The following is a 27,365-nucleotide window of genomic DNA, read 5'->3' on the forward strand; positions in this document are numbered from 1 at the left end:
GGTGTTTTATATCGGCAAAGCTGATTGTTGGTTCAAAGAAAGGATCTATGAAAACATCTAAATAGAAACAGAGAAAATAATGCTTTGCCCAACCACATTAGGGACAACCCTGGACACCACTTTAAATTTAAGATGATCGACCAGGTGGTGGAGATCACTAGAGGTGTGCATACATCCCTTTACTCGAAAGACAAGAGTTATGGTGGCAACTTACTTTAAATGCACATAGTTATCCAGGCCTTAATGAGCAGTGTTCTATTTATGTGTTTACTCAAACTTAAAAGTTTATTACGCTGAATGAATTTATGAAATTCAGTATAGAATGTTCTTATAAGACAATATTTTATGTACTTATAGGTTTGTATGGATGCACCTTTTTGATTGTTTTTATATATTAATAATGTGCCACTTTATGCTTAAAAATTCTTTTAAAGTATATGTAAATATCTTTATAAACATGTATATGCCTTTTAACAACCAGTTTTAAACTTGTGATGCAATGCATTTTATTGGTCATGTGACTTCATGGTTATATAAGGAGGGGTTTTACTCTTTGAATTTGTCTGCAGAAGTTCATTTGATTTGAGTGAATGAAAGCGCTCACACATTAAAGTTTTGGTTTGCCTTTGGAGCTATGGCCCTTTGTTCCTTATTTTATTAGTGCTTTATTTGCTGTTTTTTCATAGGAAATCCAAGTTGCTATGTAAACTAGAAGAGCATATTCATCTGAACAGTATAGTCCCCTTAGCTTCTGAGTCATAATTCTTACTCTGCAACTTTGTAAGAACATTTTACTTGAACTATTGCAACTACAGATTTCAAACTGAGCTATCCCTATAGTTTAACATGTAACCAGTCAGTGCAGTAAAAGAAAAGCATAGTTTCATTTGAAATAATGATGAAAAGAAAGACAAAATAAATTATATTCCACCATGTTATTCATGTACACACCTTAAATATGCAGGGAGCAGTGTCCCACACAGAAACATGTTGTTCATGAATCTCTACCTCTAATCTCCATTCCTTAGTACTTTGTAGCAACATTTTAAGTAAAGGTAAGAAAAGCCCACATAAAAACTTTATTTGAGGCAATTGCCATGCTGTAGCATTATTGCATTTCCTGATGGCTCTGTTTAAATATCTGCAGCCAATCATGCCTCTACATTTCAATGTCGTTTGCAAGTAGCATCATGCAGGAATTGAAATGTGAAACTAAGTGATCCTAATAATGTTCGCTCAATTGTGTAGTAAGTAGCTTCCTTGACGGTTTGTTCTACACTCTAAACAAATGGTCCAAGGAGGGTACTTGTTAATATATAAAAGTTCTGTGGAAGAGGGCATGGTGATTGAATGAGGAATACAAGAGCAAGGATAGCCCAGAAGGTCACTGACAAACTCATACAGACTTTGTAGCTGGATTTCAGGAGCGTAGTATTCGTCCAGGTACATATGCAGTTTGGTTGTTGAGACTGTGGCTGTGGAATGACTGTGTGCATGTTTGTTAGTGTGTGTGTGCATGTGTGTGTTTATGTGTGTCTATGTGTGTGACCTGCAAACTGAGCATAATTAATAAACCACACCTCCTGCAAACCGAACATAATTTAGTAAACCACATCTCCTATGGAAACCAAGTTATCACAAAATATATTTGAGAAATCATGAAAATCTGTGCAGTAAAGTGCAATGCCAATGTTTTAAGCAACATCCCTTGTGGAAACAAAGGCATATTAGTACATATATATTTATATAGTCATACAATGTTTGAATATTTCATGCTTTACATAAGTCAATTAAAATGTAAGCAAAGCTACAAATAATTTTCATAACAGAAGTTGTAAACAGCATCACCTATGTCACCCGGGTATCATTCAAAATGTCTGTGATAAAAAATGCTTTTAAAGCCCTGCACAATACAATGTTCCACATAAAAGTGCATAGACAAGAGTGATACACTTACAAGTAGGGCATGAGAAATGGAGTAAGGTCTACAGCAGAAGCAAATTAAAATAATGAAACATATTCAAGGAAAATAATGTGCATATATTTCAGGGAAGCATTTTGTTTTCCAAGTAATTTATTTTTCCTTGTAGCCCTCATGATAAAGATGCAACTGAATTTGCAAAAAAAAGATAATAGTGTTTGACTTTTTAGTTTCACTGTTTACTCACTTTTTCTCTATAACCACACTCACATTATGATGCCATGATAGGTTCTGAGTAAAGATGTACATACAGCTGCAAAGTCTTAGAGGATCTGTGTCTTATTTACATTGTGGTTTCACTACTACATCATCATGTGTTCATGTTCATTGTAAGGTTTCCATCTGTAAGAACTAGATGAGAATTTGCCTTTCTAGGTAGAAAGAAAGAAATTACTTCTGGTGCATATTCTGTTTTACATTAGCAATGTATGTATTTGTTTGTTTGTTTTTTGTTTGTTTGTTTGTTTGTTTGTTTGTCTTTTGTTAACCAGGTTAGTCCACTGGGCAGGTAGCCCATTTTCAGTGGAGACCCTAGGAGAAAACCTTCACACAACAATACAAATGAAAAAAGTTAACAATACAATAATATGAATTTGAATACAATATAATATATACATTCATGCTATATATGCGTGGGTTTCCTCCGGGTACTCCGGTTTCCTCCCACATTCTAAAGACATGCTTCTGGAGCATTTCTCCCCGGGCCTCCGCTGAAAACAGGATCTGTGGAACCTAGTCGGACTTTCCCGGTTAACAAATGTTAAATAAATAAATAAATATGCAGAAAGAGTACAACAGATCAATAATCATGAACATTTTAAAAAGCAAACAGCTAAGATAACAGGAGGTAGAAACCCATAGGTTAACAATAGGTCTTTTTTTTTTTTGGTATAGTGGACATTGTGCACATCAATAACAGAGCGGGTGACTTTAATAATTTATTATTATATAAAGAATTTTGGTGGCAAATATATATGGATGCTTCCACTATACCAGGTTTAAATGACACTGTGTCTGTCAAACCACTATTGGTCTTAAAATGAACTATCTATTAGGCACATTGTTATATGTTTTTAAACATGTTTTGATATGATCTAAATGTAAATGTTTTTGTTAACATTTTTTTCAGTTTTTTAACTTGTTTACTTTATCAACAAATATTATATGTAACATTGCTTTTAGAAATAACATTAATATTATTTAATATTTTATGAATAGAGAACAATGGTCAAGGATGTGAGTATAGCTTTAAAATTTCAAACTGAATTTTGGCGCCAAAAATGTTATTTAAACAACTGTGATGCAAGCTATGGTGTTCTGAGGAAGCTTGTTTTATTCAAGTGAAAGCGCTTAACCATTCTTTGTTTGTTGGCATCACAATAAACTTTTGTTCACTTCTACTTGGTTTCATTGAAGGTGTTGTGGACTGTTATGAGTATTGAATAGAGGTGAATTCCCAAGACACAGAGACGGAATTTTGCACACAGTGCATTTGCTGCTTTTTCTTTTCTAGTTGATCTTTTTAAAGAAGAAAAGAAAGAAAACAGGGTTAGAAGAGGTGTGGAGGTGGAGGGGAGGGAAATAAAGTTTAGGAGAAATCACGAGTGTAAAGAGTGAGAAGGGGGGTGGGAGGTATAGCAGTAAAGGTAGAGAAAAGTACAGCTGAAGAACTATAGTTTTAGAATTAATAATTATTATTATTAGATCAGGACAGGAAACATATTGAATATGGAGCAGAAACTGAAATAAGTAAAAAGTTAGGTAGGGTGGTAACAGGTGCAGGAGGGAGAGTTAGCAAGGTAACTCTTCAATTCTTTTTTGAAATGTAAAAAGGTTTGGATAGAACATATATTGGTAGGAAGGTTATTCTAAATTTGAGAAATAGAGCATTTGTAAAGCAGTCTGCCTATTGTTTTGTTAGGTCTATCGGTGTCAAGTAGCTGTTGGTCAGTGCTATGAAGAGATCATGACGATCTATATGAGGGTAGACAGGGAGGGACATGCTGCAGGTTTGTAAAGCAGAGAATGAGTCATCTGAAGGTGAGAAAGTTGTAAAAGTTGAAGTTAAAGCCACTGAAGTTGTTTTAGGGCAAGACAGTGATGGGATCTATAAGGGAGGTTACAGGCAAAACTAGCTATCTGGTTGAAAGTTTGTACAAGTTTAGTTAAAAGCGCAGACAAGGGAGAAGGTATGCTTGAGCTATTAGAGTCCTTGAGGTAATAGATAGGAATTTTTGTTTCTATACAAAAGACCAAGTTTTTTGATTGGTCGTTTTGATGGATTGTTGGACACGAGGGTCAAATTTCAGTTGATTGTTTTTAATCTTTGCTTTTAAATTTGCTTTTAAATTCCTTTTAATCTCTCTCTAGACAATCTTGTATTTGACAAGTAAATATTGTCAGTGTTTTAGATTTATTTGTTAACTCTTTTGCACTGATCTTTTTGACAGCAGTGGTAGCTACAGCTAATATCATTGGAGCTGGGTGACCATAGCAATACTTCATTCACAAACTATCCTTCAGACATCAGTCACATTTCATTCTTCTTCCAACACAGACCTGTAATATAGTCATTAATGTCATACTGACAAACCTAAATATGTAAATAAATAAATAATATAAATAATACTATAATTTAATAATGCTATATTCACAAACCTAAATAAATAAATATATTAATAAAATAAAAATATTACATTCAGGAGCCAAACCTTGCCATTTAAGATGTAAGAGAATATCTTGCACAAGTAATATTTGAGCTACAAAATAGTCCTTGTAAACAAGCTCCTTTGTTCGCATTCACTAGCTTGATAAGATATGTTATGACTATTTAGCAGCTGTATAGGAAAATGATGAGATACCTACACAGAAACAGTGACAGCTGCAGACAGGTCGTAAGACATGAAAATATATCACAGAAAATCTTTAGAGGATGTGATGTTGTTTTGTAAAATTGTAGTAAACAGACTGTAAGAAATTATTAATAGAATAAACTAAATAAATAATTGAGTAACCCAAACATGTTAAATCCAATTTATGTGAAAACAAACCTTCAAAGTGATGTCTGCCAGTGAGGCATCACATCACAGACATAATTAAAACAAAAAGTCCATCCTATATTAACAGGTTTTGTTTAACACCAGTTACCAATGCCTACATGGAAAAGCTGTTAATAGTCTTGATTTAACCCTGTTTGATACACAAAAGAAAGGTATATAGTACATTTCTAACCAGTTTCAGGAACTTTAACTATGAAAAGGATACAAACCAGGTGCATACTTACATAGGCACTGTAGGCACCATGCCTCTTAACACTTAAACTACTTTATCTGTTTACTCTACGTGACAGACCCTCAACATTTCCTTTAGATTCTTTTTTGCTTACCACTCCTCCTTACTTGGTCATGAGGAATTCTTACCACATTAATGCTAGAAAGAAAGAAATAACACCTGGTCAACAGGCATACTTATCAAATTAATGCAAGAAAAAAAGAAGGAACACCTAGTCATGAGGCATACTTACCAAATTAATGCAAGAAAACAGAACACATGGTCATCAAGAATACTTACCAAATTAATGCACGAAAAAAAGAATACCTGATCATGAGGAATACTTATCAGATTAATGGAAGATAGAAATAACACCTGCTCATGAGGAATACTTACAAAATTAATGACAGAAAGAAAGAATGAACACCTGGTCATGAGGAATACTTACCAAATTATTGCGAGAAAGAAAGAACACCTGGTTATTAAGAACACTTACCAAATTAATACAAAAAAAGAAAGAACACCTGGTCATGAGGAATACTTGCCAATTTAATGCGAGAAAGAAAGAACACCTGGTCATGAGGAATACTTACTAGTTTAATACGAGAAAGAAAGAACACCTGGTCATGACGAATACTTACAAAATTAATGACAGAAAGAAAGGAAGAAAGAACACCTGGTCATGATGAATACTTACCAAATTAATGCAGAAAAGAAAGAACACCTGGCCATGAGGAATAGTTACCAAATTAATGCAAGAAAGAAAGAACACCTAGTCATGAGGCATGCTTACCAAATTAATGCAAGAAAGAAAGACAGAACACCAGGTCATCAAGAATACATACCAATTTAATGCAAGAAAGAAAAAAACACCTGGTCGTGAGTAATAGTTACCAAATTATTGCAAGAAAGAAAGAAAGAACACCTGGTCATAAGGCATACTTACCAATTTAATGCAAAAAAGAAAGAAAGAACACCTGGACATGAGGAATACTTAGCAAATTAATGCAATAAAGAAAGAACACCTGGTCATGAGGAATACTTACCAAATTAATGCAAGAAAACACAACACATGGTCATCAAGAATACTTACCAATTTAATGCAAGAAAGAAAGAACACCTGGTCATGAGGAATACTTACAAAATTAATGACAGAAAGAAAGAACACCTGGTCATGAGGAATACTTACCAAATTATTGCGAGAAAGAAAGAACACCTGGTCATTAAGAACACTTACCAAATTAATACAAAAAAGAAAGAACACCTGGGCATGAGGAATACTTGCCAATTTAATGCGAGAAAGAAAGAACACTTGGTCATGAGGAATACTTACCAGTTTAATACGAGAAAGAAAGAACACCTGGTCATGAGGAATACTTACAAAATTAATGACAGAAAGAAAGGAAGAAAGAACACCTGGTCATGATGAATACTTACCAAATCAATGCAGGAAAGAAAGAACACCTGACCATGAGGAATAGTTACCAAATTAATGCAAGAAAGAAAGAAAGAACACCTAGTCATGAGGCATACTTACCAAATTAATGCAAGAAAGAAAGAAAGAACACCTGGTCATCATGAATACTTACCAATTTAATGCAAGAAAGAAAAAACACCTGGTCATGAGTAATAGTTACCAAATTATTGCAAGAAAGAAAGAAAGCACCTGGTCATAAGGCATACTTACCAAATTAATGCAAAAAAGAAAGAAAGAACACCTGGTCATGAGGCATACTTACCAAATTTATACAAGAAAGAAAGAAAGACTAATCAGCAAACCAGTGACAGCACTGCAAAAGCTCATAAAATCAAAAAAGTTGAAACATTTTATTAAATAATTTCAGAATGTTAATTCATAAAAAGGGACACAAATTTTATTTTAATGTAAAACTTTGCAACAGTCTAAAATCAGGATACTACAAGGTCCTTCAAATCTAAATGTTATGATCAAGACTGATTTTTACTTGTTATAGTTGTTTATCCTTTGAAAACTTGAACTAGAATACATGGAAGTACATTAGCTATGCTACTAATTTAGCCCAGTATTTTCAGTGGTGCGTCCTTTTATGGTCAGCTTATGCTGGTCACCTGACCAGGCAGGGCTATAATAACTGCTTTATTACATCCACATTCTTAGATGAAAAGTAGGTCATCTAGGACAAGACTAAATGATGAAGGTCCCAATTCTAAGCGACTTGCTCTCAGTGTAAGTGGCCACTTACAGTGAAACCAGGCTGAGAGCAGGTCTTTTAGAATTTGGTCCATGTAATAAGCCTGTTTATAGATAGGCCTCACAAAGAAGTAAGTCACTTACAATGAGAGCAAGTCTTTTGGAATCTGGTCTGAAGTGTTCTACCCAAAATCAAAAAAGCCTACACTGCTTTTTTTCAGCCACGTGGATGCAAGAACTAGCCCTTAGACTGTTAAACGTGTCCAAGGCAGCAAAATTTAACTTTAGTGGGAGCCATGTTCACCCTCTTTAGGCTGGGTGCAGAAAAAAATAAATTCAGTACGGAGAGAATGTCAGTACATTTTCAGACAAAATGTCCAGATTTTTGCATTATACTCGGTTTTGATTTTGGGTGCTACAGTGATGCTCAGTACACTGAGTACAATAATGCTGAGTTGCCAATATATTAGAAGTAAAAAAATCCTTTAAATTTCACAAGAAAATATCTTTTTCAATTGTAATATGATGTGGATACAATGTCATTCTTTCAAGTGGCTGAAACTGAGGTGTCAAATTTAGAGATGTGCTGTATTTGAAGCGCTGAAGTTTGGATCACGGTCAGGTGTGTTTTGTAGCTGGCCCAAGTGAGACTAAGAATTCCTTAGTCTTGGTGCGAACAGCTGTTTTTGTCCTTCTCTTGTAGATTTCCTTTCATCAGCAAAATTCCTAGATCACTGATGTATGTGATGTTGCATGAGTATGGTATAGCAGCAGGTCTGCATTATGTACTAATGACCACTTTCCAGCATTAATAGAGCAGACAAGATCTTCGCACAGTCATATTGCACCTGGCCTTCTTGCTGAGTAGAATCATGCCATGTTTGTGAACATCATTTACAAAGGCACTTTTTTGGCACTAATTTTGTTAAGTGTCAGATGTATACCTCAGAAGCCAACAAAGAACATATGAAACATTACATGATTGTCAGGTGCATGCAGTGCTGATATTTAACATAAACAACCAGACAATAAACAAAATGAAAATAAATCTATGTGGTTAATGCAAAAGTATATTAGAGAGAGGGCAAAGATCTTTAACATCAGGCAATATCTATGTTAAAACATGATATCGAGAATGACTTCACATTTACAGACCAAGCCAGATTGGGAGTTCTATACTGATGCATCATAACACATTATTCATAAGCAATCTGGTTTACTTTGCACTGACTATATGCAGACCACATTAATTTCAGATAGTTTTTTTTCGGCCAGAGCACTTATTCATTGCATTTCTTAGGTTAGTACTAGGATAACGGCCCTTGTGAATCATTTTAAGCCTAGACAATCATCACATGTGAGAATCAAACCCCACTTCTTGCGCCTGTGAGGTAAACACCTCAACCTTTATGCCACCCTCCCTTTGTAGCAATACCCAATTCCCCTGCAGAGTGTGCTGTGCTTAGAATCTGTTTTAATTTTGCATATTATAGATGGATAGATAGGCAGACAGGTACACATACGTATCACCTAGCATCATATATACCTATATCTATAGCTATCCATCTATCCATCTATCTAGATAGATAGATAGATAGACACATACTCTAACTCATTACAAATGGAAGTGTAGGTATAATGGATGGACTTCAGCTCATGAAAATATAATTTAATTTTTTTTACAACCAAACACAGTGTCCTTGACCATATGTTCCAATTGCTGATGGTAGGACAGAGTAATGACAACAGTCTCTGCCAGATGTTGCTAGCCTAAGACAGTAAGGCAGATTGTTGAACCTGTTATTGGGGGGGGGGGCTAACATGATTAACATGACAGAACATTTGTAGATTTTGCATTTTTCAAAAGTGACACTTTGATGAGAAATACGTGTGAAAGTCAACATGGCTTTCCCAATAAACAGACAAACATGTCATTCTGGACAATATTTTTCCCCATAATGAGGTTAGCAAGAAGCAATTCTGAGGATCTACCTGCTTCACAAATATAAGGACATGACAGAACATTTGTAGATTTTGCATTTTTCAAAAGTGACACTTTGATGAGAAATACGTGTGAAAGTCAACATGGCTTTCCCAATAAACAGACAAACATGTCATTCTGGACAATATTTTTCCCCATAATGAGGTTAGCAAGAAGCAATTCTGAGGATCTACCTGCTTCACAAATATAAGGACATGCTATTTGGTGGGTAGCAGGGCCTATTTAACCTTATTGACTGCTACAAAGATAAGGCCATTGATCTCTGGTGTCAAATGAGAGTGAAAGAATGGGCAGTGAAGTACATGAGTGCTATGGTGGTATATGGTAGTGAAAGCTGGGGCAGTGAAGTACACAAGTGGTATGGTGACGTGGTAGTTGGGTTCTATGTCAGAAGACTGAAATTTCAGAAGACTGAAAATCAAAATATTGAAAATTCAGAATACTGAAAATATTTTTAATGCATGGTCAAGCCCCTCCTGTAGCCCAAATGTGGGGGGCTGTGCCCACCACACACTCCCACTCCAAGATCGCACAGCAATACAGAAGGGCCAAATTCCATTTTCAATATTTTGAGTTTTAGATATTTTGATTTTCACTCTTTTGAACTTTCGATCTTCTGAAGGGTCCCTGTAGTGGAAATCGGAGCAGTGAAGTACACGACTAGTATGGTGGTATATGGTAGTGAAAGTTGTGGCAGTGAAGGCATGAGTAGTACAGTGGTATATGGTAGTAAAAGCTGTGGCAGTGAAGTGCATGCATAGTATAGTGGTATATGGTAGCAAAGTCATGGCAGTGAAGTACATGAGTAATATAGTGGTATATGGTACTGATAGCCATGACAGTGAAGTACATGAGTAGTATAGTGGTATGTGGTAGTGAAAGCCATGGCAGTGAAGTACATGAGTAGTATGGTGGTATATGGTAGTGAGAGATGGGGCAGTGAAGTATATACATATTACAGTGATATATGGAAGTGAAAGTCATGACAGTGAAGTACAGGAATAGTATGGTGGTATATGGTAGCAAGAGTTGGGGCAGTGAAGTACATGAGTATTACAGTATACATTCATTTGTTTGAAATGGGTTTGTGCACATGGTTGTTTACTCAACTTTAAAAAACAAAAGACAATAATTCAAACAGAACAAGATTTTGAAAATGGTAATCTGGAAAACCAGATTCAACCATTTTCAAAATCTAGACATCTCCAAACATCGTTATGCAGGGGGCAAGACCCACTACATCCTCCACACTCCCCTACTTTAATATACAAACTCCGAGATCACACTACAGTGAGGGAAAGGGTTCATTTCCCGATCCCCGCTATAGTGCCTGAAATGATGACTTCCAATGAATGAATGCAAATGTGCATTCACTCATTGGAATTCGAACCATTGTCACTCGGTATTTCAGTAAACTGAATGTTGTACTTTCGCACTTTGGTGCATTGTACAACCTCCTTTCACACAAATTAATGTATACTGAGTAGTACAGTGGTATATGGTTATGAAAGTCACGGCAGTGAAGTATATGAGCAGTATAGTGGTATATGGTAGTGAAAGCTGTGGCAGTAAAGAAGTTTGTTTATTTCATGACTAGGATGCCATTGTAGAGTCTGCATATCCTCTTTATGTCTGCACGGGTTTTTGCTAAATGCTGTCTTTTCCTACCACATCTGAAGGATTTGGCACAAATTGACAATGTTTTAAACTGTCTGAAGGTGCATGCTGAGATATGTCGGTACACCATGCAGAACTAGTTTCTCTGCCTTGCAGCTTTTGAGTATGGGGCTAGGCTCTGGCTTCCCAATGATCCTGAACTGGATTAAGGAAGTAATCAGAGAATGAACAGAAGGTAACAGAAGATGAAGTAAAATAGAAGGGAGCTAGCAGAAGGGATAAGGGAGGAAGCTTTATTTAGGTGCACTGCAGAAAAATGGAATGTGGAACAGACTTATCCAGGCTGAGCAAAGAGATCAGGGGGTGGGGGGGGGGTGTAGAGTGAATGCTTCATTCTTTCCAGTGAAAGTATAAAGAAGGGTGCCATGCTAAGAGGGAAGTAATGAAGAGACGGTATAGTGGTAGAGATATACAAGGACAGAAAGTGAGGAGATTGAGGTAAAAAAGTGTGGAACGGCCACATTCTGAAAACCATCCAAAGTAGACTTAATCCACCCCTGGTATCTCCCTCTATTTTTTTTTTATTCAACAAATGACTTTTCAGACCAATCTGATGTAGATGTCACTATAATGCATGGGATATGAAAACAGGAACAAATGCTTTTTCCTTATGAATGCCATAAAATGTTACTTTAAATGCTGCTAGGAACTGATGATTATGACATTCTGCAGGCAAATTTCAAATGTACATAATCTTTGTAGTTGTATTTAAAAATGTTTTTCACTTCCTACTTACACTCCTCATTAACTTCCCTTTCTCCCCCCCCCCCACTTACCTAACTTTCATATTTTCCCATTTTCTCTAACATACCTCATTCAAAACGTGTTATTCATGCTTAAGCCCCAATTCTATGACCCCCTACGTTCTCCTAATTAACTCACGCACATTACTACACTTTTATGGCTTAAAGCTTTTCTCGAACCTCTGGTTTATTTCCACAATCTCTGTAAACTGATGTGTGTAATTCTTGCAATAGCTGTATAATCTCCATGTATTATTTGTTTCCTATCTTTGCTTCTCCCTAGCCTTTCTGCTCTGATAGAAGTGTGGCTATTTCTGCCTAGGGTATTTATGCACTCCTACTAGCCTATTATTTTTCTTCCTACTAACTATATTTTGTGTACCTTGCTTGCCATTCTGAACTCTGATTAAAAAAAAAAAAACAATGTGTGCTTATTCTTTGCTTAGACTAAGTATGTATGCTACTGTTAATCCTATTAGTTATTGTAATGAAATAACTTGTACGGTGGAGCTTTTCTCCCTAGGCCTCCTCTGAAAATGGGCTTTTGCTCAGTCGGACTATCCCGGATAACGAATGTCAAATAAATAAATCTGAATGAGGTTTTTGTTCCTGTAGGTATCCTGTGCATTACAGTGATATCCACATTATGTGGATCTAAAAATCCATTTAGCCTCATACACTGTCTTTAACTTTAAGCTCTGTAGTTCATTCATTTCTCTTTGGATATACAATGAATTTTGACCTCTCATCTTAAGGTATCAGGTTCATGTTGAATAATAAATAACCCTAACTGAATTAAATGTACCAACACAGCAAAAATGTATAGATATAACAGTTTTTCTTTCTTTTTTTTTTGAGACTGAACTGTCACAGATGTGTTAGATGATGTGGGCATCCTGTTCCAAAGATCTGTAACTTGGAGACAAACTATGATTCTGCCTTACATGCGCAAAAAAAAAAAAAAAAAGGCAGGCAAGATCTCCAGTGTTTCTTCGGGTTCAGTCTGTGGGTAGAATGAAAAAACACAGCTTGTGCTAAGCAGTATTTGATTATTTTAACTACTGAAATATGCACTGGGCAGTTTGTTATGGCAATTACCTTTTCTTTAGAAAATTATGACAACACTGTCTTTGTGCCTATTTTTTTTTTTTTTTAAGTGTAGAGAATGGATGCTACTGGCATGCATCCTTTTGGATGCCATGTTGTAGCACTGATGCTCTCTGATGCTGTATTTTGGAAATTGGGTGAATGGACCACCGATTGGCTGTGATGTTGTTAAAGAGGGTACAAATCATCAGCACTGAGGAGAGTGGACCTCTTTTTTTTTTTTCAAAACAGGTTTATTGTTTTAACATATAAGAGAAATATAATAACAATTTTATACAAGTAATTAAAAATAGGTATTATTATAATATTCAACAAAACAACTAAAGTATTTACAAAGACATCCACTACAATCAGATCAATTAATTAAACTAAAATACCGTGCTATTGAAATTAGAATTTTTTAACAAATTTTGTAAATTATCCCATACAATATAATATGATGTTTTTCTAGTTGTTCTCATTCTAATTGTGCTTATTTCCATATGGCACATTATATTCATAACATTTTTAAATTCATTGAACGAAGGAGGTGTATCTGAAATCCAATTTCTAGTTATTATTTTCCTGGCCACTGCTAGGATAGACCATAACAAGGGAAGCTTAATCTTTTTAACACATTGAGGTACAGGTGTGTTGAATAATATAAGAGACTTAGAAATAATGAAATTATCTGTAAAAAGAGCCTGCAAAAATTCATTAATTGACTTCCAGTATTCTTTCAACTTCATACAGTCATAAAACATATGAGCCCAGTCAGCATTAATTTCTACATTACATCTCTTACATAGATTATCTTTATTATTTATTTTATTCATCATCAAAGGTGTATAAAAAGATCTATGTAAAAATTTCCATGTATAAAGTCTCCAGACAATGGAAGAGAGAGTGGACCTCTTTTTGACTGGCTACTGTGATGTGGTACAGAGACCTGTTATAGTACTGCCTTGCATGTCATCTGCCAGCTTTCATTACAGACTTTTATTGCAAAACAGCACCCTCACCAGAAGTCAGTCTGTGTGATGTGAGCAAGGAGTTAATATACCACAGCTAAAAAGTCAATAGTCATCACGAGGTTGTATACTATGTACTATAAAGCCATTACTTCATAACCTATGCCTTCAGTCATGATAAGATGGTATATGGCTCTGTGTATCATGATATCATGGTGTGCTGTGGCATGACCTACCTATACCTTTTCTGGGAAGGGGGCGTTACAGTTCCAGTATGTACAATTTGAAAATTCCTATCTGAACCCCTGCATCATATTTGTTCCAGCTTCTGCCCTGATCCTTCTGCAGATTTTTGTGTCATCTACAAAAAAACATACTTTTCATTTTAGCCATTCTGCAATATTGCCGAAATAGATGCTGAAGAGGTACAATTTCACATATAAATATTGAGGTATGCCACTTGTACCTGTCCAACACTTATTGGGAATTCCTTTATTACTATTGTCTGTACTGTGATTTTCAACATTTTTTTAAATCAGGACATGTCCATGAAGTCCACCTTTTTTCCTAATTTGTGTATTAATTTGTTGTGACAATACCATCTTAAAATGTAGGTAAACTATAGTAACAGATTTCATAGTTGATATATTTTATGTAGCAAGATGGTGTTTTTTTCTTTTTTCCATTCTTTTTCTTTTTTAATATATCAGCTGTGTGATTTTGTGAGCCAATGTAGTATGGCTCGATGTAGTGAATGGTCGATGAAGCCAAGATTAATCCCTGTTTTCCTATTACTTTCATGATACAATGAAAGAAATGTGTTAGATTTCTTAACATGATCTTCTAGTCTTGCTGTCTATCAGTCTGCCTTGAATCATGTACCACTGTTCACGACATGCTCAGTAACTGACTTCCTTTGTAAGAGATCACATCAATTTTCCACTTCAATCTGTGAAGTTAAACAAAGCTATTTGCAGTTTACTACTTTTTCCTTTACCACACAATGAAGTGAAAGCATGTTTAGCTTTCCCTAGTCCTGTGGCAATGTCCATCTTCCTGAGATAATAAGAGAGTGGTCAGATGTCTAAATAGCTCAGTAAATATTTCTTTCAGGATTAGCTGGTGATATATATATATATATATATATATATATATATATATATATATACATATATATAGATATATATATATATACAAAAGTCACATAGGTCATATGGAACATTGTACCAAGACATTTCAAATGGGGAAAAATTATATTTAAGCCTCTTTTTCACATTGGAACAACATAAAGTTAAACTGTTCTTACAAGTAGTATCTGTTGAAAATGCAGCTAACAAAATTTATATCGCAATATGTATGCAGTGGTATAGTTCAACTGTATTGGTCACAGATTTGGTTCATAAAAATATCAATAATTTGCTGCTCATTTGATTGAATTTCCATTTCATCAATCACTTCAGTAGTGTCCAAGATCGTCAAACACTGGGGAAAGGAAATTTTTCTTTTACCCACACTGCTGTGTGATCTCATAGTTGATATATTTAATATAGCAGGAGAGTGTGTTTTCTTCATGTTTTTAAGCATCAGCTATTCAATTTTGCCATCCAATGCAGTGTGCTTCGATGTCGTTGATGTATAATGAAGGCAAGAATAATCACAATGATAACGTGATATTGCTTAACCAAAGACTCTTTACAAACAAACTCATATTTATTCTCTCCAAGTATGCTCTTTCTTCACCTTTTTTCTTTCCAACACTTCACCTTTAGTAATAAAATAAGTATGCTTAAATAACAATAACCAAACATTTGTTATATATAAATCTGGTTTACATTTGTTTCAGTCAATTAAAGAATCTCTGAAGGTGGAAAGCATATACAATTATTGAAATAGATTCAGTAATCATTAGAGGTTATATAAAATATCACATCTATAAAATTCATGCAATTTTAGTGTTTACTTCACTGCGGTATTTTTCCAGAATCGAGCCACACCGTCTGCATCCCTTTCCTATTACTACTTTATTCAAAAATGCATATATTAGGTAAAAATAACTTAAATAAAAAGAAAATTGTGGTGAATTCCATACGCTCCTTTTGAGTTAATAGCATTTATTTAAAGGATTTCATTCACATCATCTGATGCGAATTGAATTGTACTACCCACTCACACCATATGGGTTGATTCTCATGTTTAATTTTTGAGACTTCCAGTACCTTCTTTCTTTCATACTCTCCACAGTTTCCTCTCCTTTATTAATTGTTTATGTGTTACTTGTTTTTCGTCACATTTTACTGTACCTACATGAAGGTTTCATCTCCCTTCTTTACAGGAACTGTACTAATTTCCTCAGTTTGAGCATTTGCTGTCCTGATTTTCTTTCTCTTTTTTTCTCTCTCTTGTTCCATTACTGTTTCTTTACATTTCCTAAATGCTACCTAGCTCTATTTAATTTTTACTATCCCATCCACTGAGAGTCATAATAGCTTTTTGCACCATGTTATTTTATTACCGTGCTTTTAACAAAGTTTATAATCCCTTTTATGGTACATTTATTTTTTTCTCCTTCATTCTTCATTCTTCAATTACAGTTTTTCAATTGTTACCTGAATCCCCCTGGGACACACTCCCATTTGACACAGTTCAGTGTAAATCTAGAATATTTCCTTGACCTCCTCTACAACTGCATGAATCTGTAAAGTGTGAACAAAATTTTTGTTGGTCACTTCTTATGTGGCTACAAATGATATCCATGATTATCCCCTCCAGGAAACAAATTTAAAAGAATGACTAACCACCAGTTGCAGGCATGGTGTCAGGTAATGCCCTGCTCTTTCATGTAAATGCCACACATTTAGTTGCTGCAATTAATACCATGCATATAAATTTAATTCTGCCATCAGCAGTACCTCTCCTTTACCTGGAATCGTTCATGGGAGGTCTTTCAATCACTGCCCTATATTTTCTATCCTCTCATAAAGGGATCTTTAAGCAATCAAATATAGGTTGAAGTACACTTACATTTCTACAGAGCATCCTATGGTATATCATCCAATCCATTTCCCTTCCTATATACTTTCTAATTCTGACATTTATATATTTTTCCTTATATTATTAGCTATTTTTTTCAAAATGTTGGCAAATCACGATTCTTTTCAAAGCAACTTTCTGTGATTTTAATATACACAGTTAGTACGTCTGCCAAGGTTAGCCACTAAAAAGTTTCATATCTTAAAGGGTATTGTCACACTTTCCATGCCTAAAGTAAATAGTAAATCCTTTCTGATGACATTAATATCCTCACCATCTACAACATCACATTTTCAGTGTTTAATTTAAAAAAAATATTTTTGCAAGGAATTGTGCTTTTAAGGATAGCCTCATAAAATATTCTTGAAACTGTAAACTCCTGACATGACATCCTGAAAGACTAAACCCACTGTGCCTTATGCCCTACAGTATAAGCTATTTTCCATTTTAAGTGCAGCACCAGAAGAATCATACATACCAGAAAGACAAGTTGTCAGCTATGTCTCACAGGTGGAACACCCCACATTGAAACTTAGCACATGTTGATTTATTAGTAAAACCATAATGTAAATAAGTAGCTGCTCCTATAAAAAGGTATGGTATTTCTGATTTTCCAGGAGACTTGGTGGTGTATATAAATTATTGCCAGTACCCAAGCCAACATCACTTTGTGAGTGTGGCTATAAGAAAAAAATATGTCAACCGTATAAGCAAAGAATCAAAAAACATGTCACAATTTTGATTTGTTTCCAAATCACTTGCAGCCCTACCATTAGAAGTGTATCGAAAAACAAAATTATAAAACAGATGCATGGAAAGTCTAGCAACGCTATTGGCACTTTGGTCCTTATCCTAATTGTCTTATAGAAGTATTATCTTTACTATTATTCATTTTCATCAGATGATAGCAGAAATCCCCCACATCCTTTTTAATCATTCATTTTGTATCTGTCCTTCTAGTCTTTATAGGACAAAGGCTGAGATTTCCCTCAGCAGTCCAGCAGAGACTATCCTGTAAGTACAAATATTGTCCCAGCCTCTACTGAAACCAATGGATCTGTACCCATTTCTCAACCATAAGGTCAGCATTTTTCAGTTTAATTTTCAGAAATAAACAAGAGTACACTTATTTTACCAAAAAGATGCAGAAAATTATGTTTTTTTCTTCAGAAGTGCATGACAAAGTGTGACAGCTGGCAAACCAGGCTCCTGATAGAGTTTAGCTGCTGTAAGATTAAGAAACTAATGGTATAGTATGACTACACACACATGTACACACGCACACTCACATATACACATTTGCATTAAAACAGAACGTATTTCAAGATGTGTTCTAACTTCAAAAGACTTTCATTTTTATAGTGTCCATGTGAAATAATGGCCTAAGTGCTACATGTGATACAACATCAATACTGTTAGAATCATTGTCTATTCAATTAAATCTGGTCCTTATAAAATGATTCTGCCAACAGTGTGGCAACAGCTAAGCATATCTCCATTACCAAATAAACATACAAACAAATGGGAACTATATACAAGATTATCTTTTATACTTCTAAAGTATTTTACAACATTCTGTGACAGTACAAACTGCTTTTGAAAACTAACATGCCAAGCAGGCAAAAAAGCAGCAGGATGCAAGCAAAGTTTATGACATAGCTTATATGTGGTTCTTATCCCTGTCACCGTGACCACAACCCAATAATTCCAAAAATGTTTGCATTTGAAATTTGTTTTTCACTTTTATTTTGCTTATTTCAAGTATAAGGCATGAGACCATATCTTAACTATGACGAGATATAGCAACTACGAAGCACTGCATAAAGGGCAGACTATACAGAAAATGGATTTGAGCAAAGATTTCAGCATAGATATCTGCTCCATATACAAAGTGTAACATTACAGGGAATGCTATTTGCTTAATAAAATAAACAAAAGTATGCTATTCTGCAACCATCATCTTTGTTTGTATTTCTTCTAAGCTGTCTACTCAGAAATTAGAAGCATTATTTTCAAAACAGTACACACATGATTAAGACCTTTTACCTATATTAGTAAAACTAAAGGATGTAGCAGAATATCTTCTTTTGTCAGTATTTAATCAAAACGTGGTTTAGGGTAAAGTACATTTTGAAAAACACTTAAAGTCAGCCATTTTCTTTGTTTTCTAAATGATAATATGTAGACTGTGTAGTCTGAATATGAAAAAAGCCATCATTCATTCTTTTATAACTCATTGCACAGTATATGTAGAACTAAAACAACAGGGTTTTATTTTTGAAACATTTCATTTAATGCAGAGTGAGTTCATTGCTTGTAGCACAGTGCATTTAATCACTTCCCTACAATTTGAACTGAGATGACAGTAATGACTAATTAAAGTAAGATTGCTCCAGAGGAAGAAAGAATCATACAGAAAGATAACATCATTAAAAGACTTCATATAAAATATGAATATTTTTCTTACCTTTTCTCCCTCATTGGCATTAAGCAGACATCAAATGGGCTAGTTTTTAACACCAAGTCCTGTGGTAACCATTAGTTACATTACGATAATTAGAGCAGCCACTGTCAGCCCACACATGCTGTCACATGATAAAAAATCTCTAATTCTCACCTCTTTTTATCCCCTCTGCCGGCTGAAGCACAGTGATAGGATTTTGATAATGCACAAATCGTCTGCATCGACTGGATCTTCTGTCTTAATTGGCCAAAAATCCAATCACAGAAATTCTTCAGAATTGTCCATCACTAGGATAACCACCTATGGAGACTTTATTCCCACAGTCTTTCAGTCAAGTTCCTACTAATTTGATAAAAATACACAGATACAGCCTAGCTGACATTTAATATGATACACCCTCTTTTTACTGTCATGTAGATGATAGGAATTGACTGTTTTCACCTTTTTTCCTTCTCCAAGTAAAAGTTTAATCCATATCTGACTGCATAGTAATAATGGCCTGAGTTTTAAATTTTTGTGGAACTCAGAACGTCTCTAGCTTCCCTGTCTTTGTCCATACTTAGATCAACAAAATTACTAACAAAGTTTTAAACCAGTGCCTTTGCAAGTGTTTCTTATAAGATAAAAGGTAATTGCCATACTGAACCATAAATTATTACTATACAGCAATGTAATTTGAATGATGTATTATGCTTAGTCAGAAAGTTCTGAGTGTAACAATTTGTAGCAGTAATACTATGCTCCAATATTCAATAGTAACCATTTCTGGTACTATTACTTATTAATTTCATTTCTAACATGCAAGGCTTATTATGTGTACAATATACTCAAATATCAGCCATGGCAGTGATTATATATGTACATCAAAAACAGATTTTAATGCAGATGTCAGAAACTGGCTAACAGACAAGTTCTGTGACAGGCTTTCTGGTAATATATACACTACTTAATCCTTAATTGGAGATCCAAAATATGTTGATTTGGGAGAACAGAAATGAAACCGAAAATGTACGTATTATGAAGATATTTGTTTTATGATTAGATGATACACCTGACAAAACTGCTAGCTAAGTCTGATGTTTTTTTACAGTCAAGTTCACATTGCATATTGAATGTAAACTGTAAGTTATGAAGGTTTCAGACTTGCCATTTACTTAGTCAGATGTAAGGTACTGTGCTTAATTTCAAATAATCGCTTGTTTGTTGAAGTGTTAGAGTCCATGCCAATGCATAACAGCAGTAGGATGGTATGGTACACTAATAATTCTAATAGTTAATCAATATGACGATAAGCCACTAAATGACAGAGTGGAGAAATGGTTTATGGACTGCAGTGCCCTGACTGCTTCTCTTTCTCCCCATCTCCTTTAGTTCACAACATTTTTTTCTAAATAATTCTTGTTTTCAGTGATTTTCTACTGTTTTAAGTATTCAGTGTTTTAACAATTTTAATATTCCTGCCAACATTGTTACATTCTTACTTTTCTCATAAAAATGATTTTCTTTTAATTGATATAGTCGTACTTTTCCTTTAACCCATCATTCCTCAAATGAGAGACTGTTAACACTTTCATTATTATTATTTCTTTATCCCTTCATAACTTAATGCAATGATCTTTAGTAACCCTTTGACAAAAGTATCCTTTTTCCTCTATGTTGTTTTATTATCCTCCTAACATTCAGAGACTGGAAAGCTAGATTATATATATTATCCCTCATTGACTGCCAACTAACTGTCATTCAGCAATCAATAAGTCCATTTGTTTCCCTGGGTGGAAAAAAACATGGTTGTAAGATACCATTAACAAGTCAGCCCTCAGGGTTTTCTACTTTTATCACTAACTCCTTCCTTGGCAGCTGATATGCACATTTGCAGATATGGGACCACAACACTTTTTTGCTGTGGAGGGTGCAAATTCCTGTGTATACCCCATAGTAGCTATGATGCAAACATAGGTTAGCCATGCCAGGTGCATTTACCCAGCCTATACCCTGCATGCCAGGTAACTGTCAGGTCGATGCAGGCCATTCATTAGGCCAGTCTACCACCCTCTCTCCAGGCTAAGAATCATCTACTTATTCTTATCCTCCCCTGTTTATCCAATGTCCAAATCACAAACTGAACTTGGGTTGTTTGGTCATACTCAGGATTATCCTTCTATGGCACGGGTAAGCCAGAGATTAACTACCAAAGATTTGAAATTTTAAGTGTCGATTGACTGACATTGGTATCAGCCATGATAGCTGTAACTAACTTATCATAAATGTATACCTGTAAAATCATAATATGCAGTAATTTAGACTTGGCCCTTGTTTTGCCTTTACAGTCAAGTTCAAAACTTGTCTTGGCTAAGACTACAGAGAATGAATTTGACCTCTCCATACACTCAATATGCCTTGATTACATGTACTGCAACAAATATAAAAAATAAAAAAAAAAATCCTACCTTAAAAATTCACAAATAATAACATTCATTATATACCTGTCATCACCTACCATTAAAACGATGAAAAAATGCTAGACATAAATTAAACTAAAGCATTAATATTTTACAAGTAAAAAGTTATATAAAGTGCTCTTTACCTTGACTGCATACAATGAGTGCATTAAGAAACTCACGGCAGTTTCATTAGTCATAGCAGGTCAGATACCTTGTAATGTGAGACTAAAATTTTGCAAATGGAAACAGGAAAATCATTTTTCAGATACTTGGTGTGTTTATTTCTCTGTGGTTTGCAAAGTCAAGGAATTACTATATTTAATGGATATTGATCATCTTCTGAAGCAAGTGTAACAAACCTTTCGAGGTGGGCATAACCTCCATATCCTATACAATACCAAACCATACAGTTTTTGATACAAAAAGTGTGTTGTTTTAATATTTTATTTTGTTGATAAAGGCAGTCCTCTGAATTTCTTTCTCAGACCTGAAAACTCCTTGCATGACATCATGAAAGTTGGAACCCACAATGCCTTCCTACATACATTAATGTACAGGCTACTATATATCCATGCTAAATAAATCAGTAGTGTTTTCTTACTTCCTATAAAGACAAGTTGACAATTAGTTCACACAACTGGAACACTTCACTTCAAATCAATTAAATTCCATTATTCGCACCCAAAGGTAAATTTGTTTTGCAGTCACAAGATTAGGTATTGGTCCAGACATAACATTCATCATTCACATAAATACAATATATACAATAATAAAGAAAAGACCATAACAATAAACATAACAACAAATATTTAAACATTTAATACCCATTCAAAGAATGAGAAAAAAAGAAAAATCGGTCTGCAATATATATATATTGCACATTCTTCAACATTCTAATGATTTCCACTCAGACAGTATTGCTCTCAGTTCAAACCAAAAAGTGCAAAACTGCCAAGGTGCTGAAATTAAGGCTGTATTAGGATTTTAAAACATCTTTTAAGATGCAATATTCTTATTATTCATACATGCAATTGCTGCTGGGACAAAACTATTCTTATATCTTTTTGTTTTACAGCTTGGAAACATATACCGCTTTCCTAATGGAAATAATTGAAATTCACAACATAATAGGTTCATAGGTTGGTACTAGGCTATCGGCCCTAGGGCCTATACAAGCTTAGCCATAACAATTCCCTGGATGTGATGTGTATTTTATGATTGAATTAGTTATTCTTTCTGTTTTAAATATAAAGATACAAGACACATTTGTTGTTTGCCAATCAATTTCTAGACCACTTTACAATCTGATTCAACAAATTCCTGTTTTTCAGAGACAAATATCCATAAAAAACTACTGGAGAAAAAGACAAAATGGATTCAATGAGAGCACAGTAAAAAGAAAAAAACAATACTTTTGTCTATATGTAACTGACAGTTTTCACAAACAGAACAATCGTGGACGTCCTTTCTTATATACCATTATGCAATTTTCATCAAAATTCAACTTTGAATCAATAATAGTTCCTAAATCCTTATAAGATTGCACACATTCTACTATCTGATTTTTAATAATTGTTGCATCAAAGCCATGAACATGTTTCCTAAAATCTATTATCATATCTTTGGTATTTGAAATATTTATCTGAAGATAAGAATCTTCACACCACTCTACAAAATCTTTAATAACTGGACCATGACTCACCCCTTCATTTTTGAGCTATGACAGTATCATCTGCATATTTTAAAATTATTCTCTTTTCATATACACTTCTACACGTATTTGTATACTATATAAACAAAAGGGCAGAAAATACACACCCTTGTGGTGCTCCAGTCAAAGAATATACCTGATATGATAAGGTTTTATTTACCCTTACTGTCTGTGTTCTATTAATTACAAAATTGAAAATCCAACCCATAAGCTTATGACCCCTGTCGAACTGTTCTTGTAACCTATGTATTAATACATTAAAAGTGAATGAAAAATTGCCAAACAAAAGTCTAAAGTGTGTTCCTTCACTTTCTAAATGTTTACCAAGCAAATTAAGTAAGATAATTGTCTCATCTTCCACACTGTTATGTGTCCTATATGCAAAGTACATAGGATCAAGAATATGTTCGATCTTCTTTAACATCTCTACTTTTACCAGTTTTTCAAAAACTTTCATAACTATTGAAGTAAGGGCTACTAGTCTAAAATCATTTAAAATCTTTGGGCACTTATATTTAGGAATCATAACTATCACAGTATATTTCCATAATACAGGCACATGTAGCATCTGTAAGGACTTCTCAAAAATATAATGAAATATGGAGCTTAACTCTCTAGCACAAGTTTTTAACACTCATCCGCAGATTTTACTCTTTCCTATTTTAACAGAAAGAAAGGCTTCTTCTGCATCATTTTGATTTATTCAAAAATGCTTCTCATCTACAAGCTTCTGCCTCAACTTGTTTTCCTTTTTACTAAAATCATGACAGTCAAAATTACTGAAAAAGAGACTGAGGCTATTAGCAAAATTAAGATCTGTATCCCATCCATTTAGAGTAATCTGACAACTACTTTTTGAATTTTGAAGACCAACATTGGCAATTAACATGAATGATGATGTAATAAGAGAAACCATAATGTAAGTAAGACGTTTCTCTTCTAAAGAGGCAAGTTATTTTGCTTACCCGGAATGCTTTGCAGTTGCATGTAAATTATTGTATAATACTTACCATATATTTTCTTGGGTGTGGTTAGAGAGAAAAAAAATGAACAGTGAAATTAAACAAAAAATAAAAAATCATTATAATTTTTATTTTTCCCCAAAACCCTTACAATTTTAACATAAGAAATGTATAACAAGAAATGAAATCAAGAATAAAACAAAGATGGATCTCAACATGAACAATACACTTTAATGAGGGGATTTGGAAATGAGACCCCCTCCCTAGCTATGGAATACTGAAGGCATTCAACCCTACCTATTTCTTCATTAGTGTAATTTGTTTTTGAGGATTTTGATTTTGTGCATTCCTAATTTGCTGACGCAGTAGATGTGTTGTAAGTGTATAGCCATGAATACATACACACACACATGCACTGTGCTAGTTCCAGATACTTACATTAACAGAGTGTATCAGAGAAGACTGTGTCAGGGATTCCAAAATGGCTGCTAGCAGATGAAATGCAAAACTGAAGTGCTTCAACACGTTTTATCCTTACATACCTGACTAAAATTACCCAGCGAATGTCCAAGATTCCTATAGATGATAAATAAAGGGTGAATATTCCTTTTTTTAACAAAAGTTTTGAGTTATAAATTTCACTATAGGAGACCTGCCACATAAAATGGAATTTAAAAAAGGGAAGAATATCTCATAACTCAAGCAGCTATGTGCTTCAGTATAAGATATCTCCTTGCAAGCCTTGACTATTGCCCAGGAAGGGATAGGCATACCTGTTCTGGGTGGTAAGGCATTTGTCAATGAAGCTCCCTAAGGGAAGGCATCATATACATGAGGGAGTATTATCGTCGGATGTAGTCAACAAGTATGGTTGGTGAGGAAAGGAAATGGGTAGATCATATTAAAAAAAATAGATGGAAGTACAGTTGGCCGAGTCCCAGAATGCCATTAGAATATATGACCAGCTCTAGCAATACCAAAAGTAGTCCAAGGGGGTAAGAGGATGGCTGGTAGATCCAGTGTGGATGTGGGCCACAGGGGGCCAGGCTGGTAGGATGAGGTCCAAAGGGACCAAAAAAAAAAAAGATATCTCCCTGCATCTATAGTCATTTCAATTACCAACAAGAAATTAACACAAAACATTAAATAACAGTAACTCATCACCATGTAAATTTTAATATAATAAAATCAAAATATAATAAATAAAATAGCTAACCCAAGAGCATTTGCACTCTAATGTTCATCATAACTGGATTAAATGCTGACTTTAAGAATTACTTGAAGGACCTCACCTACAATATTTATGTCTCCATATTAACATAATGATTTTTCTACCACTTTAGCCAACAAAAACAATAATGTATTCAGTGATAAAGCGCTTAAACTCATCAGTGTTGTGTTAAGGCAACTTTTATATATGCTAGTAAATATTCCTGTATTACTGTGTTAATGTTTCTTTATACTAATGCATTTTGTAGATCGGTCTATCTGCAAAATAAATGTATCATTGCTGTCACCGGGTCTGCTACCGGAGATCAAAATTACACTAATTGGAATTCCGGTATTAGCTGGCCACTAATGCGAAAGTGCACTTCACCGAAAGTTCACTTTCACGAACACCACTAGAACGAATGAGCAATGTCCTCCACTGTGGTGAGGCAGTCAAGGACCTTAGGGTTAGGGCTTGGGATAAGGATGCTGGATAGCCCTACTAGGTATCCACTATCCTTAACCCAAGCCCTAACCCTAAGGTCCGTGACGACCGCACCACAGTGGAGGACATAGGTCCGTGACTACTGCACCATGCAGGACATACAATTTCCTCCACTGTAGTGCAGTAGTCCTGGACTTTATGGATTTCAAAATAGTGTAATTTTGATCTCCGGTAGTAGACCCAATCAAACACAACATAAAACAATACCTCCTTAATCCAAGATGAATTATATAAGGGGGTCTATGTATCTCACTGTTGGAGTAGCCATCCCTTGCATGGTAACAGTGGGTCTACTACCAGTGATCGAAATTACACTATTTCTAAATCCAGTAGTCGATGTTCACTAATGCAAAAGTGCACTTCACTGAAAGTGCACTTGAGCGAATGGTTACGGACCTTAGAGTTAGGGCTTGGGTTAAGGATAGTGGATAGCTAGTAGGGCTATCCACTATACTTAAACCAAGCCCTAACTCTAAGGTCCATGACTACCGCACCACAGTGGAGGACATTGCCTGTTCGTTCTGGTGGTGTTCGCAAAAGTGCATGTTCGGTGAAGTGCACTTTCACGTTAGTAGGCATCTACTACCAGATTTCTAAATAGTGTAATTTCAATCTCCAGTAGTAGACCCATTTGTTTATATGTGTTAGTTAATTTTTTTCTCCATTGTGTCTTTACAAGTATCTATGAACTCGGATGTTCCTGAAGTTTTAATGGTGGGTCAGGTAGCAGCTTTGCTGCAGCATCATAGATTGTCTGTTGAACCCATGTAGGTAAGGGATAGTGTTGCATCATCAGGATCCATTCACTACAGTAAGCTTGGTATAGGTGTCACTTACATTAGCCTGGCTTTTACTCATACTGGTCATGTGACATTATATATGCACTTCATGATCTTAACTAGTAACTACCACAATAGAATCAACTCCTGCTTACAGACATGTCTCAGGAACCATAATTTTGTAAGATATCTTTGAACATGAAGCCAGGCCTGACTGGTCTTCTCAGTTGTTGAAATGCAAGCGGGTGCAACTCAACAGAGGGAGATGAAGACATTGAATGGGTTGCAGAAAAACTCATCAGTGGCAGGAGAAATAGTATGCCATAAATAAACTCATCATCATCACCACCAGTACCAGCTGATA

This window comes from Protopterus annectens, chromosome 5.part0 (assembly GCF_019279795.1).
Source record: "Protopterus annectens isolate FY-2018-M chromosome 5.part0, PAN1.0, whole genome shotgun sequence".
Lineage (NCBI taxonomy): Eukaryota > Metazoa > Chordata > Ceratodontiformes > Protopteridae > Protopterus > Protopterus annectens.